The sequence below is a fragment of the Lissotriton helveticus genome, chromosome 7 (genome assembly GCF_964261635.1).
Source record: "Lissotriton helveticus chromosome 7, aLisHel1.1, whole genome shotgun sequence".
NCBI classification, from domain to species: Eukaryota; Metazoa; Chordata; class Amphibia; order Caudata; family Salamandridae; genus Lissotriton; species Lissotriton helveticus.
Genome location: NC_136068.1, coordinates 588,553,011 through 588,573,556, shown reverse-complemented (window position 1 = coordinate 588,573,556; position 20,546 = coordinate 588,553,011). Strand labels below are relative to the sequence as shown.

General features: G+C 47.5%; 1 protein-coding gene across 1 annotated transcript in view; it reads left to right on the top strand.

Annotated features, from left to right (window-relative positions):
• Nucleotides 1-228: 228 nt before the first annotated feature.
• Nucleotides 229-20,546, top strand: part of N4BP3 (NEDD4 binding protein 3) — an 83,021-nt gene continuing 62,703 nt past the window's right edge. Inside the window, exon 1 of the mRNA XM_078652736.1 lies at nucleotides 229-524. The gene's annotated coding sequence lies outside the window, so the exon portion shown is untranslated. The remainder of the gene's footprint in view (nucleotides 525-20,546) is intronic.

The window sequence follows — 20,546 nt, the reverse complement described above, 5'->3', positions numbered from 1 at the left end:
GGCATTTGATTTGTGATTCATCATTATCCAGCTGCAAGAGACAGTCTCATCCGTGCCCCATCTCTCGCGGCTGCAGTGTGTGGGTGTTGTTGTGTAATCTTGCAGGAATCTGAAAAGTTTCACCACAGGTTTTGTCTCTCCCACCCACAGGTTTAATGTGGGCGTAGGATCCCGTACGTATGTGGCAGTGATCCAGCGGATTCCAGTCCGGGTTTTCCGTCTCTCATTGGTCGTCTCGGGTTTCTACACATTCCTGCAACACTGAAGGAGAGCGCACAGGCAGGCATTCAAACCCGAGCGAGGGAAGAAGGGAGTCTAGAGACCTCCTCACGCCTCGGAACTGTAACTACGCCATCCACCGCCCGAAGTGGCGCACCTGCAGGAGCAAGCATGGGGGAATGTAGGCTGTATGTGTAGGAGCGAGGTAGATACAGCGTCAGCGCCTCTCACTTGGGAGCTGCCCCACTGAAGTTTGAAGTGCCGGACAACGAAAACCTCCCAGGACAGAGCAAAGCGGTAACATGGTGAGCGCTGGGGGGGTAACAACCGTTATCACATAATTGAGTGTTTTAAGTGACAATGTGAGGCCTGGGGTGCACTTTATTGTGAGCCTGAGGAGACTTGTGCTGGCTGTGAGTGTGAGGACACAGCAAACTGCACTATGCGCTTGAGAAGAGCTCTCAGAATTCGGGCACCCTAGACAATTGTGACCCCCGAGGAGTATCTGCTCGGTGACCCCGAGAGGCTACGTGCACGGTGAGAGTGAGTGATTACTGCACTGTGAGACCGAGAGGGGAGTCTGAGGAAGCTACGGTGTGAGCTCAGTTCGAGACTCGTGTTGCGAGACTGCGGATGAAACTGCGTCAGGGACCCAGATTCTGAGCGGGACCTGCACGATGAGAGCAAGAACGTCGCACTGATGTAGTTAGTCTGAGGGGGGCGCGCGCTGGGAGTTTGATGCAAAGCGGAGGCGCTTAACCTGCGCGAGGGCAGTGCAATGAATCCCTGGAGGGGAGTCGGCACTCTTGAGTGTGAGAAGAAGCCTGCTCCCACGGGGAGGGTCCCTCTGCCAGCATGCCTGAGCGTGCACTCCGAGCCGGGGAGGCCGGTCGAGCTCCTGCCCTGCCTGCTTCCACCCATGCCCTTCCTGCGCACTTTACTCTGCCCTTGTGACCCCTGTGCCCAATGGGCCGGCCGGGCCTGTTACCGCTGCGGGGCTCCTCGCGCTCTCCAGGCTCGCGCTGATGCCGGGCTCGTGGCCCGGTGTCAGCTGCGCCTGCTGCTGGTTATTTTTAAACCCGGATTAGGGATTACCCGGTCTCATTGGCCCCGGTCCTGGTTTCTGTTGGACCAGGGCCCAGCGCTCGAGGAGGCCTTGCGGTAACCTCTCCTGCGCTCGGGTTTCCTGCTGGTGACATGGTTCTAAAATTGGATGAATGGTGCCTGCCTTTTTATAAGCGCCCTTTCAAAAGTAAACTCATAGATTGTGTGCACCTGTGCGTATGCCTATAATTAACATCATTTAGCTGTAGGTTAATTTGTGTCGGTTAAACAACAATCGAGCTATACACAGTCGCAGAAGACCTCTTCCAAACCTAATATTGATTAACCCTTCACTAACCTTCCACTACCAGACATACAGAGAATAATATCGCGGTCAGAACCAAATGAAATGCACCAGGTCAAATAACATGCTACCATAACAAATGTAAAATGCCCATATCCCAACTTTTGGATTAAAACACGTGTGGTTTCTAATGATTGTACCTCAAGGAAGAACGGTTAAGACTTTACCCTCTTTTTCGCCACAGTCCACGTTTCTGATGCTCAGAAAACAGACCGGTGCTTTAAATGCTGTTTAGCATTTGCAACCCTGCTTCTTTCCTTGATCCTGACACCATGTTGGGTGCTGTCGAATACTGCTCTGTCCTTTGCCAAGTACCCTCTTTTGGACCCAAATTTCATAAAACATTGTTTGTGTGCTGGGATTTCAATGATGCTTCAATTCTTGGTCATTTGGCGGTAGTTCTATTGACAATGCATATTTGATGGTGTTCCTCATTTTCCTATAGTTGTTTATTTAGCATGTGTTTATGCCTTGGGTTCATGTCACCGTACATGTGAGTTGTACATTAACCCATATTAGAACACTGGAATGTTGAGAGCTTCATTGAAGACAACGGAGTAGCTCCAGGTTTATAATGGCTGGTATAAGCCTGGAGCGCCAACATTCCAAAGTTTGTCTTCATGTTTCTCCCTTTTTATTAATTTAGAACGGGTCTACCCTCAGTTGGTGGAATGTTTCTACCCTCAGTGGGTGGAATGTTGTAATAATTGTATAGACCTTGGCAGTGGGCTATTGTAATTGCATTTATATAGCGCTTATACCCCATACAAGGCGATGAAGCGCTTTTTGGCGAGGAGCTCGCTACTCTGGAACCCAAAAGGGATTAGTGGTTAATTATTATGGGAAAATATGAAATTAATTTGAGCGGTGGACATGTGAGTCTGTTAGTTCGATTGAAAAGGGTAGTGTAGTGAAAGAAGATGGACAGGAATGGAAAGTGTTTATTTGGAGATCATAGCATTAGGGGGGCGTTTGGGATGAGTAAAGGAGAGATGGAGGGGGAAGAGTCTCTAGAATTGGATTAAGGAGAAAGATGAGGTATCAGATGAGTCTAGGAGGGATACATGATGGAAGTATTTAGAAATGCTTGTTTGGGAGATCTGAATAGTAAAAGGTTTGAGATGATTTAAGGAGCAGTTTAGGGAAGAGTCTAGAAAGGGTTATTTTGGGGGTCACAGTAGTAGAATGGGATTTGGGATGAGTCAGAGTGGAGGTAGAGGATATATTGAGAGGGATATAGGGTAGTGCATTTGAGATGCTGAATTAGGAGTAAAGTAATACATATAAAGATACAAAAGTACATGGAAGTTATATATGTATAAGGAAGCTAATATATCTAGCTTTAAGTTGTGTTTAATAAACTAAGACATTCAAGTGTTGCTGTACTTTAAGCTGTTATTTTTTACTTTTAATAATTCAATAGTGAAGCAATTGTAGATATTTATTATTAAAATGTACTTATTTATGCAGACCTTTATACAAGTTAAACATAGAATAATATAACCATAGGTAATATGTACATTTGTTAAGCAGCCCTAACGAGTATCTATAGATTTATAATCATTTATACAAAGGAATACACTAAATACATACATATAATCCAAATAAATGCTTGTATACACAGGGATATGCTGTACATTTATGTTGGAGTATGGTGGTTATGTGAGGAAGAGCCAACTCTTCACTGGATCACATGTTTGGGGGTAAAGAGTTCCATAGTTTGGCTGTTTGAACTGAGAAGGATGTGGCATCTTTCCCTGTATGGTGGTATTTTGAGACAAGGTGCCATTCTAGAGTGTAGGTTCTGTTATTGAATGTATTCGGTGATTTTATCCTGATGAAGAGCGGCCCTGTTCCATGTATTGCCTTGGGGGTGATACAAAGCAGCTTGCATATGGATATTCTGGCAACGGGTAACCAATGCAGGTCTTTCAAGGCAGGAGCGATGAGGGCTTGTGGCTTTACGTGTAGGAGTAGTCTGGAAGCAGAGTTCTGAATCCGTTGTAGTCTTTTCATAGTTGTTAAAGATGATCCGTGGTAGAGGCTTTGGCGTAGACTATTGGCGTAATCAAGTCTCTATTGTACAAGAGAGATAGTAGCCTCGACTTTGTGTAGAAATCCCAGGTGAGGAAGATGCGTCGCAGAGTTTTTACAGTAATGAAGCTTGATCTTGCTAGTTTGTCCACTTGGGCATTTGTTGACAGCTTGGAGTCCATGGTAAATTACAAGATTTCTTATTTCCTTAGATACTTTAGGCAGTGTTCCCAATTCGTGAGGCCAGGCGGGGAGTGGGTCGTCATTTTTTAAAATTTCCATATGTGAGAATTTCTGTTTTGCAAGCATTCAGTTTGACATGGCTCCATGTCGTCCCTTAATCCGTGGATCAGAGGCAACTGAAAATGTGAGTTTCCAGTGTCTTTGGGGCTTCCCAGTTTAGGAAGTATTTGTTTGTTTTCTGCATAGTTGTAACATGTGAGGTGAAATTGATTGATCAGTGCTGGTAATGACTTCATGTAGATGCTGAAAATCATGGGTGAGAGGATCGAGCCTTATTTTGTAGAAGAGTGAGCAGTATTTTGTGGATTTGTAGCAGGTGTGTCCTTAATGTTGGTATTCACTGTATGAGGATAGCAATAGTGTAGCTTTTCTGTATCTTATTCCTTGTCCTGCAAGCTAAGTAGGCATTTTGATGGGTCTGCGTGTGTAGGTGGTAGAGATGGTAGTTAAGAATGAGTTGGTGAACTGTGTTGTTTTTGTAGAGTAGCCTTGTTGTGCAGTTGACATGGAGATGCGAAGTTGTGAAGAGTGGAATGTTTATTTTGTTTGTGTCTGTTTAGTATGGAAGATGTATGAGTTAGGGATGGTGGTGCAGCATGTGGGTTATGTTCTTAGGTTCTAAATTGCCCACTGGATGAGAGGCGGTTAAGAGAGCGTTGCTGTATATGTTAGATGTGGAGAAAGCGAGAAAGCCTGGCCGTAGAGTTGGCTTTAGATGTGTAATATTTGCGGAGTCAGAAGGGTGGGAGTGGGTGTATGTTTATGACGGAAAGTATTATGAGGTAGTGTGTGTGTGAGATTTTGTTGTGTTGGTGTGTTCTGTTTTGATTTTGGGGCGCGTCTGCTTGGAATCAGCTTCCCCTGGAATTACGTTCCGTGAGCGACCTAGGGTTTTAAAAAAAAAAAATTATAATAACTGAAAACCTAGTTCTTTATGCAGTCCTAACTCTCCCTCACCGACTCCTCAGCTAGAACTGCGCCAGAACACTCCCTGGAGTAGCTGAGCGTCATATAAATAGCCGATCATATCAAGAGAGCGCTGTTTTTCTGCCGCTTCAGTAGATGTTCTACTCGAGCGGCAGCTTACTCAATGCAAAAAGATTTCTCAACGCGCGCGGTCGCGACTGCCCGTGTTGACAAACCTCGCTGGGAGGTGGTCTAACATTTGATTTTCCTCGCTCGCCAACTTAACTTTGGTGCGCGCAAGCGAGGAAATAAACTCTGCGAACGGAGCAGATTTCACCGCCCAGGCCTACAGGTGACCCCCTTAGGCAATAGAAACCCTAACCAATCACAACACTAGCCCTAAGCCCTAGAACTAACAGGTGACCAGGCCCTTGCAGCAATCGCTGCCCTAGTCCTAACTGCCAATAAGAGAACAAACCCGAAGCTCTAGGCTCAGTAGAAACCCTAGACCTATCCACCAATCAGAACCCAGAGCCCAATAGAAGCACTACCCCAAGGACCAATCAGAAACCTAAGCCCAATAGAAACACCAGATACAGCAGCCAATCAGAGCACAGATGTAACGTCCAATGGCAGATTTATATAAGGAGTGTGTGACCTCAAGCACAGGTTGATGGCGGGGGGCAGTGAGCTGCTCCTGAAAAACAGAATCTTCTTGGATACAGACAGGCTCAATCCACACTTTGCTGGTCATGTTCTGTAGGTATGCCCAAATCTAAGCAACTTAAATACTGTTTTTCGCACAATTCCACAAATCACTTTTTCTAGTCAAAAACAAGGATTACATACACCCTTCCAAACGGCTTTATACCCCAAATCAGATTCCGCAGTCTTGTAAAAGCACTGCTTAGCCTCTGAGGGTGTACTTTGCCGTTTTTATCTTTTAAAAGACCCAAAAGGAGCAGATGGCTGTGGGGTTTCCCTGGCATAGCTAAGCACAGTACAGGGGAAAAAGGACAGATTTTCAAACTGTCACAGGTGGAAAATCAGCAGTTTAAACAGTACCCAATTCACAAAAACCAAGAACTCAATTCAAACAGTCGCAGGAAGAAAAAAAACTGCAGTTTTTAACAGTACAAATACACACAGGACAAGAGATTACAGTTAAACAGCCACGAGTAGAAAAAACAACACTTTTAAAGATTTAAAAATACAGCACAAGTCTGGTTCTTACCACCTTTGTTCACTGGGCTCTGTAGGGCACAGAGAGGCTGGGGCTACAAGATGGAGGTGGCTATCTTGGGGTGTCCTGCACACATCTTAAGGGATACTGGACGTGGGGTGGGGGCGGCTCAGGGTTGCTTGGGTGCTAGAGAGCCAATCAGCAAGGCCATGACTGATGGCCAGTGAAGCCGTGAGCCACTCCTGAGGAACAGAATCTCCCTGGATACAGACAGGCTCAGTCCACACTTTGCTGGTCCTATTTCACCCTGCAGTTAGGCCCAAATCTAAGCCACTTAAATACTGCTTTTCGCACACTTCAACAAATCCCTCTTTTATCCAAAAACGAGGGTTACATACACTTTCCAAATACAGTTTTAAACCTTAAAGCAGATTTAGCAGTCTCATAAACAGACCCTGCTTAGCCTCTGAGGGTGTAGTTTGCCATTTTAACTTTTAAAAGACCCTAAGTAGGGGTAGGAGCTGGGTGTTGCCCCTGCATGCCTAAGCACAATACAGGGGAAACTAGGTCAGATATTCAAACAGTCACAGGTAGAAATCAGCAGTGTAAATCGTACCCAATTCACACCAAGCATTTGCAATGCAATAGGTCAGACCTATTACAGTGCAAATGGTAGGCAGAAGGTGGAGAAGTGTGGCTCACTGGTTAGAGGAGGCAGACCTGGAAGCAGAGGTCAGCTCGGGACCAGGGTTCAATTCCCGGCTCGGCGGGGTCTTGAGTCCTAAAATGTCCATGGACTCGACAATTCTCGCTCCGGTGTCTACTCGATTCACGGGTTCACACTCTGCGACTCTGGGCAATAGCTTGCTTAATCTCCACAACGGCCCCTCGTGGCGGGATGCCTGGCTTTCACCTTGCGGATACCCTCCCGGGGTTATCTCACGGGTTCCCTAAGCAAGCGCTTAGAAACCGCTTGGTGATTTGCGCTATATAAATTCCTGTACATTTACATGTAGGCATCACGGAAAAAGGGAGGTAGGGGGAGAAGGCATGGACAACGTGGGAGGGGAGGGGAGGGGAGAAGAAGGGATGGACAATGGGAGGGAGAGCGGGGTTGGAAAAGAAGGCAAGGACAACTGGAGGGAGGGCGCGGGGTGTTAAAAAAGGACCAAAACACGTTGTGCCTGCAGTAGGAGAACCTCATTAAAGAAAATAGTGCTCACAATCTAAATAACAGGTACTGTGTAACAGCCGAAGTAAAGGGGCCAGTCGCCATGGGAGGTTACAAATGAAGAGGAGGCGGTACTAAGAAGGGACTAACAAGCTATTGACAAATCAGAAGCCAGCATTTAGGGCAGACCAGGACACAAGCCAATGGCAAAAATGGGTGGAGAGTCGGCGGAGCTTCTATTAACCTACTCCTCTACAATAAGTCACGCATGCGTGATGGCTCTAGGCTCGACCTAAAACCAAGAGTTCAATTCAAACAGTAACAAGCAAAAAAACAAAAAACACCACCGTTTTTAACAGCATCAAGTGCAAACAGGACAAGAGACCAAACTCAAACCGTCACAGGCAGAACAAAACAGCAATTCTAAAGATTCAAAAACACAGCACAAGCCTGGCTCCCACCAACCTCTCCCTTCCCTGCCCACTGGTCCCTGCAGGGCACAGAGAGGCTGGGGCCACAAGTTAGAGGTGGCCATCCTGGAGCGCCCCGCACACACACCCCAGGGACACTGCAGATGAGGGGCGGCCCAAACCCATCCGGGAGCCCCAGGGCCAACCAGGAAGGCCCTGGCTAATGGGTAGGGGCCAGAAATCCACTCCCGAAGAACAGAACCTCCCCGGACACAGACGGACCCAATCCACACCCCCCTCGCAATGGTCCACCCTGCTGGCAGGCCCAAATCCAAGCCACCAAAACACTGCCTCTCGTGCACCTCAAAAAAATCATCCCCAGCAAAAAAATGAGGACCACACATACCCTCCAAACACAGCCCCAAACCCCAAAGCAGACTCAGCAGTCCCACAAACACACTCCACCCAGCTTTGAAGGCTCAGTTTGCCCCTTTAACTTCTAAAATACCCCAAAGGAGTGGGGAAGCGGGCCGTCCATGGATGCACAGCACAGGGGAAACTAGGACAGACCCCCCACACCCTCCCAAAACCGTCACAGGTAGAAAAACAGCAGCCTAAACAGAAACCAAGGGCCCAACACAAATGGCTATGCGCAAAAAAAAGCCTCAGCCCCTGCTCAGCCTTCAATTGCACACAAGACAAGAGAACAAACTCAGTCACAGGCTGAAAAAATACAGCACAAGTCCGATCCCCACCACCTTCTTCCTCTCCTGCTCACTGGGGCCTGCAGGGAACAAAAGAGTTTGGGGCCACAAGATGGAGGTGGTTATCTCGGGGTGATATTGTATATGCTTATGGCGTCAGCGCTTCGACTGGTGCTTGATAGTTCTTCTAACCAGTGCTTTAAATGGTAATCTAGAAGTGCCGGTAGTCTCAGTTTAGAGTCCCTCTTTGCTCCTGAGAAGAGCCTGCACTCTCCCATTACAACGATGCTGAGAAGTGCAGTCCCCCTGCCCCACACCACACCTATTTCAAATTGAAGAATGCAGATAATTGGTACCGAACAGTACCTTCCCTTTTTAAGCTGTTCTTCAAATGGGTGTTTACCTTCCCGAGCAGTCTGGTGCACCATTGCCTCACAGAGGTCACAGGGGATGCATGCATAATTGACCGCTGTCTATGGGTGTTCAGTGCTCAATATACCCTTCTGTGTGGCCGTGACGAAGAGATCTTTCACAAATTAAATAGTTTTAATCATCAGTAAAATGAAATCTTTGTCCACAAGACCAGGTTGCTGCTATCTCTTCTGTGCAGACCAGGAGCCTGAGACATTGAGCTTTCTCCAGAGCCAAAGGTGCAGTGGTCCGCAAGATGGCTGCCCTCGCTTGGCTCACCCCATAAAGGATTTATTCGTGCGGCGCACTGCTGGGCAGCTTTTCTGGCCCGCATAGCTTCACCCCAACCCGTACAGATGGCAGCCATAACAGGAAGTGCATTGACAGAACTCGTCAAAGCCCAAAATAGGAACCCACAAAGATGCTCTGATGTAGGAAAGCACGCTACTGTTATGTTAACAAAACATGTCAACGTGTTACTTATATGAAATGTTGCTGCAACATCTCTGATCGCTGTACTTTGTACACCCAGTTGACATCCTTACATTTGATGAAACGGTGTCTTGTGATTAAAAATAGAGCATGCAGTGGTCCAAGACGTGTTATAAGAACACTTTAGCAGCTTATGCCTGATAGCTAAATCGCTGTCCTCGTTGGCCTTTGTAATCCGCAGTATTTAAGGCATCTTTGGCTGTCCGGCTGCATCGCCAAAAGCAGGGCCAGGCCAGTACTGCGTTCTGCCCCCTTCCCCGGACCCGCAGAAGTGTATGAGGAAGGTGACTGTTGTCGACAATAAGCTTTTATTCCAATCTTTGTACATTTTGTATTCAATATATTTTAACAAACTTCGTTCGTTTTGGGCTACGCATCATGATTTGTTTTAATCGTAAGTGTGAAGACACTGCTTATTAGAGGTGCAGCCTGGATGTAAATTGTAAATGTAAATTGATACTTGTATAGCGCACTACTCACCCGCAAGGGTCTCAAGGCGCTTGTACGAATACCGCGGTGGAACCCATCCTGGCTTTCCCTGTGAGGTCTCCACTCCTGGGCACCCCCAAGGTGAGGCCAGGCATCCTTGGCGTTGTGGGTGCTGTTGATGACTGCTAAAGTCCTCACTTTACCCTCCCCGTCTCTCCCATCACACACTGCGTTCTCATCCATAACTGGCCTCTTTAAGCCTTCTTACTATGAGTAAAATTGTTCTATACGAGCCCTTCCCATCGAATAACTGCACTCCTCAACCATGCAATCCACGCCAACCCCTCTCGGCCTTAACCTTTCTACCTTCCAAAGCCATCCGTTTCCCTCGTCCCAATATTTAACCGTTTTGAGGGTGTTATAGGTTTGGAAGGTGACCCGTTGAAGTCTGTGGAGGCAATTTGTTCGTCAGAAGGGTTAATTGAATGTGTGTGCAAGAGAAACGCGGGCGAGTGGACAAATGCGCACCCATCCTCACCTTATTCCCAATCCCGGCGCTGTTTAAAACACCTTTCAGAGTCTCTGAAGACTCCATAATTCCGTCAGCGGTGCAAGAATCCATGACTCAGATTTCTGGCATTCCCCGCAGCCCATCCTGGGCCTAGGCCGGAAAACCGCCCGGGCTGGGCAGGTAGCACCTGCCGGAGCGCCCGGCAGCCCAGGGAGGCCTTGATTGCTCTCTTATTCCGGCTCTTTCCACAAAGTAGGTAATAATGTGCCTTTGTCAAGAAGATGACGCCCCCGGAGTGGAATTCTCCTGCGTTAATGCCCCGGTCCGCTTCCTGCTGATAGGCACTCTGCCGTGGTTGCTACGCGATGTTCTCCCAACACAGCCACATACACTGGACCATTGTGCTTTTCGTACACATTTTCTGATTTTCCACCAGATAGCTTGTTACTTAAATATTTGTGTCGCTGTCAGGCTGAAACCGCCTCAAGGCAGTGTCAGTTAAAACTGTCCTGTTTGTACATGGTACAGTAGAACCACTTTAGCCTATTATTCCACAGCCTTTCACCTCCTTTGGGGATAAAAAAGTATTTAAGGTACGGGATCCAGAGCGGATTTTGTATTAAGGAGCAGGTGAGCGCTTTATGGAAAGCATTGTTAATCTGTGCAGTATCTTCAACGATTGCAGTGCTGTACCCAAGACTGTATGAATGCCCTGGCTATTTACTGGTCATCTTTATTCTTCCGAGTTCAGGTTTCCCTGGTCACTTTATTAGTTCCTGGGTAAACACACCTGTCCCCAGAATAATTACCAAGCAAACAAACACAGGTGGTTTCCGAGAAGGCCGGCACTTACATTGTATGCAAATAATATAAAAGGCAGGTGAAATTGCGTCACTTCCTGCAATACAAAGCCATTAGTACATATTGAAGCCGACCCCTACGGAATGGGAGACCATGAATGTGACAGATAGGCTTAGACTCAAAATAATGAAGATTGCTGGTAAGTAACTGGGGCATTACCTACTCGTCAGTCTTCCTTGACACAGACATTACTAATGAGCTGATAATCAAAGCATATAGCAGCTGAGAACCCCACAGTGGGTAAGGAAGAATTTGAATCCACCAATAAAATGTGTTGCTAAATGCAACAACAGGGGAAACCAAGGCCTACATTTCCAACCATGCACTATCATCCAAACTTATGCCTTGTCTTCCCTGATATTCTCTAACCGCTTGAAATTCACGGCTTTTGGAGGAAATCCATATACCAAAACCGGATGTCAAATGAACAGGGAGCGGATTCTCTCCTGATTGCAATAGGTCTGTTTTTTGGTAACCCAGACCTCCTCTCCAACTGTTGGAATAACTCCAGCATACATGATAAAAAGGCTCATTGGAGGAATCTCCCTACTCCGATGATCCTCCCACCCAACTGTCTTTATTCGGGACTCCTCATCAGGTGGGTGAAGTTTAGCTTTATAACTCTGAAGCTACATCTTCATGGCCATCAACGGCGCTGTCCCACCAGCAAAGCTGCTATCAAATGCTTTGTATTATTAGATATAAATGTCGGTTTCACCTCTTCCACTTCATTATGTACCATCACTTCAATCGTTAAACAGGATGTCTGTTCCTTTCCGAAAAGAAGCGCCCACATTTGCCACCCTTTTTGTGGGAAGAGTTGTAAATGTAAATGTATTGCGACTTATATAGCGCACGTATCACCCGAAGGCATCAAGGCGCTTGCCTTGGGAACCCGTCCTGGCTTTTCCCTGTGAGATAGCCCCTACTGGGTATCCCAGGGTGAAAGCCAGGTATCCCGCAGCGGGTGGGCTGCCGTAGTGGAGATTAAGCAACTATTGCCCAGAGTTGCAGCGTGGGGCCCATGATTAGAATAGGCACAGAGGCAAGAATTATCGAGTCTGTGGACATTTTTGGGCTCAGGACCCTGCCGCGTCGGGAATTGAACTCTGGTCCCGGGCCAGACCTCTGCATCAGGGTCTGCCGCTCTAATCAGTGAGCCACACTCCTCCTCCTCCTCCCTCTGCCATAATGCATCTAAGAACAAGCATTTACAATGCAATGGTTTTGCCTTTGTTAAAGTTAGAGCTATTGGCATTGCTCTTGACACTCTGAAGCTCCACTCTGCAGCTCCACTCTGCACTCTGAAGCTCCACTCTGCACTCTGAAGCTCCACTCTGCACTCTGAAGCTCCACTCTGCACTCTGAAGCTCCACTCTGCACTCTGAAGCTCCACTCTGCACTCTGAAGCTGCACTCTGAAGCTCCACTCTGCACTCTGAAGCTGCACTCTGAAGCTGCACTCTGAAGCTCCACTCTGAAGCTCCACTCTGAAGCTCCACTCTGAAGCTCCACTCTGAAGCTCCACTCTGAAGCTCCACTCTGAAGCTCCACTCTGAAGCTCCACTCTGCACTCTGAAGCTCCACTCTGAAGCTCCACTCTGCACTCTGAAGCTCCACTCTCAGAATCACGTTCACCCAGCCTCAGTGACCCAGGGCCTGAATCAGAGCAGGCTTGCAAAGTATTATGCGGCGACTTGAAATCTTTGATACCACATTTCTTTGTTGGTGTTAATTTGCCTCACTTGACAACTCATCATCTACTGCATTATTTGCTGATAAAAACAATTTGCTTTCAGGGCAAAAAGATTATAATTTATAAAACATATCTGCATACACAGTGCAAAAGGCACCTGACAAAATGTAACGAGCCATGTTTAAGCTGTTGATTTCTGTGCTCAGGCATTAAAGAGGCGGCATCTTGTCCAATTTGGGATGTTCCCGCCCAAATTAAGTAGCTGGGGGAGGGCTTTTGACTGTAGCAGGTAACAAAAACCTAAGGTACTTAAATAATATTCAGACCTGGGGAAATGCACATTCCAGTTCGTCATGGAAATGTTTTATTTCACTGATAGTACAAATTCATGCTAACATAAAAGAACCGTTGTCAAAGAAACAGCTATTTCAAAGGGGCATCCAGGATTCAGAACTATCCCAAATATGATGCATCTTTCTAGGGACCATATTGTGACCCATAAAGGTTATCCTAATGAAACACAAATGTATTAAACAAGCAATGTACTGTAGGGCTGGTCCTTAATGGAAAGAAGTGTTTCCATTGAACATACATTATTACACTGTGTTAACCTTAAACCTTAGACAATGTATGTTTTACACCATCTTTTACTCTGCGAGATAAAACGACCAAGTTAATAAAATAGCATTCCTGTGCTTCCATGCTAAACAAGGACATCAAAAACAAGGTGATGGGATGCTTAAATTAATCTCAGCCACTGACAATGAATCTCTCGGCGCCGCATCCCAATCCATCGTTTTTTTGCCCACCATGCCACTTCAGTTTGGACCGAAACATATGCACATCAGTCTTGGCCCTGCTCCAATGTTCCCTAATAAGGCCACCATCGGTCCTCGGTTGCTTGTGCTCCAGTTCATTGAGGAAGTGGCCTGTTTGGCTGGAGTGTTCCCACTAGAGATGGGTCAAGCCTGATTTGCACATGGCAACGTCCAAACTGAGGTGACATGGGGTACAAAATAACAATGGACTGGGATGTGGTTCAGTAATTACCAGTGGCTGAGATTAATTCAGGCATTCCATCCATCACTTTTTTTTATACTTCCATTCAAAATAAATCACAAATTATTGGTAAACAATTTTAACTAGGATCTGGTGAACATGTAAAACGTTTTTCTCCTATACTTTGATTTATTAGAACGTATAATTCTTTCTCGTGAAACGTATGCATTCTGTGGGGCCCTTATTATACAAATGCAGGCTAACATGGCAGGCAGCAATGGCACAAGATGTGCCTCACAAGTTGCTGCTAATCACGCTGCCAAATAATTAGCTCTGCTACCACATAATTTGCCATTCCTTGACGCAAAATTAAGAGGACAATACCAACTCAGTCCTCCACTACCTCATAATCACAGTGGACCTTCGCAGAATAAGCTGAAATGCGGGGCTAGCGTAATTTACCCCTTTAAATATAATTTCCGCCTTAAGGTTTGCCACCAGATTTACGACAGATAAACTGTAGCATAACAATTGAATGGCGGAGAATCCCCTGGTGGAAATGACCTTCTATCTATCACTCTCTAAACCAGGCCCCAGCATTCAGCCATGATCCCACCTGCTTCCTCGTCTAGCTAGTCTCCGCTAGGGTAAGTCTCACCCCTATATCAGTGTTACCTCTTGTCAAACAATGAATCGACGCCTCTTACCCTTGACCCTTTTAGCAGTCTTTGAAGAGTTAATTCGTACCCACTCACTCCAACCAGCTGTACCCTGCTTTTTGCACCTAGATTCGCCTTCTGGGACTTGAAAACAGAAAACCTTTCGCACAGACAACGCCGAGTTGTTCTTGATCATTGTTAAACTAGAGGCCCGTGCGTGCAGGCAGTTTGGTTTGCAAAGTAGCCTCAGTGCACAATGATCGGACTAGCTCAACACTGACGAGGCAGTAACGCTCAAGACGGAATGGCACAGGCAGGGCCGGTTCTAGGATCTGCGAGACCCTGGGCTAAAAGGGAACCTGCGAGGCCCCCTCTAATTTAGATAAGTGGCCCCCTGCAAGGAGACCATTCACAGACACTGTGGGGGGCCCTTTGTCCAGCATTTTGGCGCCCCCCACAGTTTTAACTTTTACTCCACAAGCATTTCTCACACCTTCAGTCCGATAGGTGTGAGAATTGATTGTGGTCTAAAAGTTAAAACTGTGGGGGCGCCAAAATGCTGGACAATGGGCCCCCAACAGTGTCTGTGAATGTGTCTCCTTTCAATTGAAGGGAGTGTCTCAGTCTCCCCCCCCCTATGCCACCGGACACCATCCATGAGAGGCCCAGGGAGGGGGCCCCCTCCAATGGACCTTAATTGCAGGCGACACCTTTCTTTGTAAAAGATCGCCAGGGAAACAACAGGACTCATCACTGGTGTGTGGCCCCATGCTGGTGGGCTGAGTGCGAGGCCCTGTGCAGCCGCCCACGCTGCCCATGCCTAGCGCCGGCCCTGGGCACAGGTAATAGGCAATATGACCTTAAGTAAGAGGGGGACACCCTTCTTCACGCTCTCTCCTGGAACTGCGCAAGTGCCGCGCACCTGCGTCATTGCACAACTTCAAACAACACAGAGGAAACGAGTGAATTACGGCAGTGAAGGGTCGATAATTTGGGGTGGGGGGTGGCATTACTCCAGTGGAGTTCGTTCAGTTCTACAGATCTAGCCCTGTGAAAATGGCAGAAAAGCGCCGGATGGGAGGCCTGGTATTGGACTCGTCTGAGTCATTCTTCACTGAGGGGCATTTCCTATGGGGGTCACGGACCCACGGGGCTGTTTGTTTGTCAGTTGAGGCTCTTTTCTGTGGCTAATAATCAGTGGTGGGTGACCACTGTTCAGCGTTCGCATTCGAGGGGGGCAGGAAGTAATAAACAGTGGGGTTAAAGCGCTTTAAAGGCAGGGAGCGCTACATAATATATTAAGGCGAAGCACTGTAGAGAAGCCCTTCTACACAGTACTATCTACCAAAAGGAAGAGCTGACAGCGGAAGGTGCACTAACCATGGAAGGCGGTTAGGGGGAGGGGGGGGGGTGGGGCGGCGAGGAGGGTTTCACATTGGGTGGAGGTCTCAAATGGAGTGGGGGATTATGCTGGGTGTCATTTAAGTATGGGGGGTTACCGCATGGATGCCAATGTACTGTGAAGCAGGGGACATTCGATACAGAAACGCGTTTTGCACATGGCAAGTGAAACATCTCATCAAAGTGAGCATTTAACAAGCGAAACATGCATGACAACTGTGTACAGAAAGCGCGGGGACATGGCTCGTGCAGCGAGACTAGTCACTATAGCTAATCACGAGGGGCTCCTCTCCGAGAGGGCGCTATGCTCGACAGGGGTCCCTCCTGTTAGGCTAATGACGCGAGGCTATTCTTTCTTCACTCTCTCCTCCCAGGGGGGTTTTCACTCTCAGAGTCTGTTCTCTGTGGGAGGTTGAGTGGCTGACGGGACGCTTTGAGTAGTGCTCGGGCACGGACCCTACACATGGGTGCCAACCCTCACCCCGTTCACCCACCCCACAATACTTCCCATTCTCAGCCCCCGGCACTGACCTGCCCTCCTGGATCCACTCTTCTCTGCCGCCGGCACTCTGGGCCCCTCCCTCTGCACGGCGCATGCGCGAGGGGCGGGGCTCAGACCGGAACTCAACGCCGGCTCTGACAGTCCCGCCTGGGACAGAGGGGGCGACCCGCAGACGCTGCCTGGAGGCTGCCTGACCTGAGGCGAGGGGGCATGGCTCTGCATCAGCTTGGAAATTGTTCTATTAAATGATCGTTTTAGATGCTCGCAGAATAGGACTGTGTTTGTACTAGAAAGAAAATCCGAACTGTCATACGAGCGCCAGTAAGTCGGGCGATGTTTTCCTTACGCTCTTTTCCGCATTCAACTGTAGGAAAACCGAGCCCAAGTGTAACGGCGGGAGGGGGGCGGGAGAGGACGAGGGAGGCGGGAGAGGGGCAGCTAGGAACAAATAAGGAGACCCGAGCAGCAAGGGAGGTGCCGGCAATGCCGGACCAGACTCGGGGGCGTTCCCGGCGTCGCGTGACGTCGGCAAAAGGCAAAGAATGTCGGGAACGCCCCCGTGTCTGGTCCGGCATTGACGGACAGGCCCCTCGTCCAATGGCAAGGCTCCGTTTACGGAGCCAGCCAATCAATGACGAGGGCCGACCCAAAGCACCCTACAGTTCTCAACAGGATTTCGCCTGCGCGAAAAAGCTGCGCAGAGCGCAGCTTTCGCTAGGCAAAACCTAAAAATGAGCCCACATGCTCCATTTGAACCCTTTAAATGCGGCCGAAATGTTCCTGCAGTGCGGAAAAATTTCACACAGGCGCAAATCGGGGGCCGCCTGACCCATCCAAAGGGTTAAAAGTTAGACATTCATTATTGTGAAGCAGTGGACCTCTCGGACTCCTGGACCCCAATGTCTCTGCACCTGCTTCACTAATGATTAGTACCGCGTTGCAAAGCAGGCTGTCTCCGCAATTCCTTTCACTCCCATCTCTCTGATGCCCAAACAAAGGTGTCTCCTCTGTTTCCATTTACCTCTCCCTTGGGCCATTGCTCCAAGGCCCAAAGCAAAACTGTCACAACAAGTATGCACTGGTTCAATAATGCAAGAAAGGACGGATAGTAAAACTGCTGTAATTCTACAGCACCAGTGATCCCTACAGCTCTGCAAAGCAGGAAGTCTACTCTGCCCATTCCCAGAGGCCATCACGCCTAGATCTGATGCCCAAAGCACGTTTTCTCCCTCTTTGTGTTAAAAAATTAATATAACAAACCCACACACACATCTACTTGGGCCTTGTTCCTTGTGCAGGAAGTATGACCTGGGCCCTAATGCTAGCAATGAAAATGGGCACCTACTTGGTCTCCTGTGATGTGAAGCAGAGAGAGGACAGAGATTTAAAGAAGAAACTTGCCTTCCCATCAGGGTAGCTGTTACCTGAAAGAAATGTAAATGTGTGGAATTGATTAATCACCAAATGCAAAGGCTGCTTTGGAGCCAGTGTATACTTTGGAGGATGGAGTCACTTGAAGCTTCATGGTGAGAAATATTATTTTTGAGAGATAATATAAAAATGTTAACAGCGGAGTTCTGTAGCATGTCATTTTAATGGACACTTTAAAAAAAATGCTTGCACTAGAGGCAGCCTTTATTGCATATTACAAAAGTGTATAGTTTTTTGAAGCACTTGTATTAACTTAAACAGTACATTTTGTGGCAGCCTATTTTATACTGTATAATACAGTTTTAAAATAATGAAATTCACAGTACTTTTTGTCACAGGCTTGGACCTCATAGCACTATAAATAAATAAGTCACTATTCCTCACTGCACCAATCAAGATTTGATTCTGTGACTCTCTGGTCACACATCCAGGCATCTGTAATGATTACGTTAACTAAATGAGCTTTCATAACTTAGAAGAGCACGTTTCCCGTCCATTAGTTAAACTTCCATTTATTTTTCATTTGAGGTGTGTGCCTGTTATTTGTATGCAGTTAATTGAAGGAGAAACGACAACAAAATGCTGAATATTTTTTGTTCTTTTTTGCCACCTCTTTAACCTCTATCTCTACACTCACTGCCCCTGCCCCGATAGCACGAAGTATTTTTCTTTTCTTTTTTAACACTTCAACTGCTTCATCTAAATGAAGACAGCCTGGAAATGCTCCAGCGATGCTCCCATGCTAGCTTCATTTACAAGAAAAATGCAGTAGTTTTTGCACCTCCCCTGGAATGCAGCCACAGGTCCCCATTGGGGCGTGCCACACAGTTTGAAGACCTCTGCCTTGAGATATCCAAAACCTGCCACACAATTAAAATGATAGGTCTGCCAAGGTTAGCTGTTGGGAAGAGGAGTTGCTTGGGTGCACCTCACCTCCCACCAGCAGATGGCTTTGCTTCTCTGCTTGTACATCGGTCCGGTCTCCAGTGATCAGGACCTGCATGAAACGAGACGGGCACCTAGTAAACCAGTTTAAAGTTGGAGAGTCAAAACTATAGAAAGAACTTTGAAGAAACATGATCATATCACCCCATCACCATGAAATTCCATTGGCTCTCCCATCTGGCAAGCACCAACGTCATCCTGTTTGAACTTCCTGACAACCTGAACCTCCTTCAGTAGGTAGGATACTTTGGTTCGGTGTTTCATCTGTGGCAAGGCTGATCACTCCGGGCCCAAGATCTGCTGGAGGGGTGTGTGGTTTGATGGCACTATAGTATCTAAAATACATGCTTGACAACTTCTATATAAGTGCCTGTTTGAGGTATTTTCTTGGGGGGGGAAAAAAAGCTCTGTAATTACACAAAATAATGTTAAAGTAAGCATCACGGAAGGTCGCCAGCATCTTACGTTATGGAGATACCTGAGTTGGATGTCTGAGGCGAGGCAACTCTTCTCGTTATTGAGAGGAAGTGCGTTTTGTGATCACCTCCATCAAGCCATCTCTGCGGTTTGCTTCTCATTTTACGGTTGCAGACTTTAAAAAGCAATTTTTATGACTTTTACATTTTGGTGAAGGGGTGGGGAAAAGGGAACAACATTTTGAGGAAATGTCCAATGCAGCTGAATAGAATGAGATGTCATTCCAAAATGCAAAAACTCAAAAAGTGTCATTTCAGGACCGTGTTCGCTATGTGGGTCTTGGCTGTCATGCTGTTCCTGTGCGCCTGCACTATGCAGTTGTCTGGACTGTGCATTTGTTGGCCTTCCAGTTGGTCTGTGCTCTGGTCTCCTTGCGGGCCTAGATTTGGCCGTGCTTTGGTCTATTTGTTGGTCAGTGGGGGGGGGGGGGGGGGGGCTGTGCTGCCATGATATTTCTGTAGGTATGAGTTGTGCTGCGGCTGTCTCTTTGATCTTAGCACAGGCAGGTGGTTCATCGGGGAGCTGAGCTGTGCTGGCCTTGGTGTCTCTTAGACTTCCCGGTGGGGCGGTGGCCGGCCGGTCCTGCTGCCCAGCCGGCCCTCATGCTTCCCTCCGGGGCTCGCTCACGCGTGGCTGCACACGGATAAGCCGCGCATTGATCCCGGCCCCAGGGCTCGGTATCGATGGTCTGTGCGGGCTCCGAGTCTGCGATCACAGGCGCCGATGCAATCTCTGCGCTCAAGTTCGTGCAGGCCGAGTGGTTTTCGCGTCATGCTCTCGGCCTGCTGCCTCCCGCGGGCGGTTTCGAGAGACTGATTTGTTTGAAGAAGAACGCGTTGTGCTGCTCATGACCCAACCAGCCGCTCTGCGAGCAGTGATGAGTGAAGCAAGGCCGGGTGGCGGGACAGAGGGGCGGGGGCCGGGAGTACACAAACAATGTGCAGACCCGTAAAAAATATCGTTGCGAAAAACCAAGTACTTTAAGGAAGTATAGACACGGACAAGTAGTGATATTCAAATGGTAGCAGTTTATTTACATTTATGAAAAGGCTCGGCCTACTTAAGTTGGGGCAAAGCTATTTCAATAACTTTCTGCTGAATTCCTTGTTTGTCTAGGAGTTTTCTGACAGCAATTAAAGTCATGCCAAGATAACTCTTATGAATAATGTTCCTGCTGGAAAAAGATCAGCATTTTGTCTTGTGGCAGTTTCCCCCACCCTGAAGTAGCACAGAGGGTTAAAATGCCTGCTGCAAAAAACGTGTACATGGGAATCACTAGAGTGCATTTTATGTGGGTTACTGCTTTTCTCACAGAGATCCTTTTGTTACTTACAGTTCATAATTTACCATCCTAATATATCACAATTACTTATGAACTTCAATAAAGGGCCTGTATTTAAACTGCTAGGTATAGGTTAAAATTTTCTTTTTCTCCCCTAGACTTTCACTATCCTA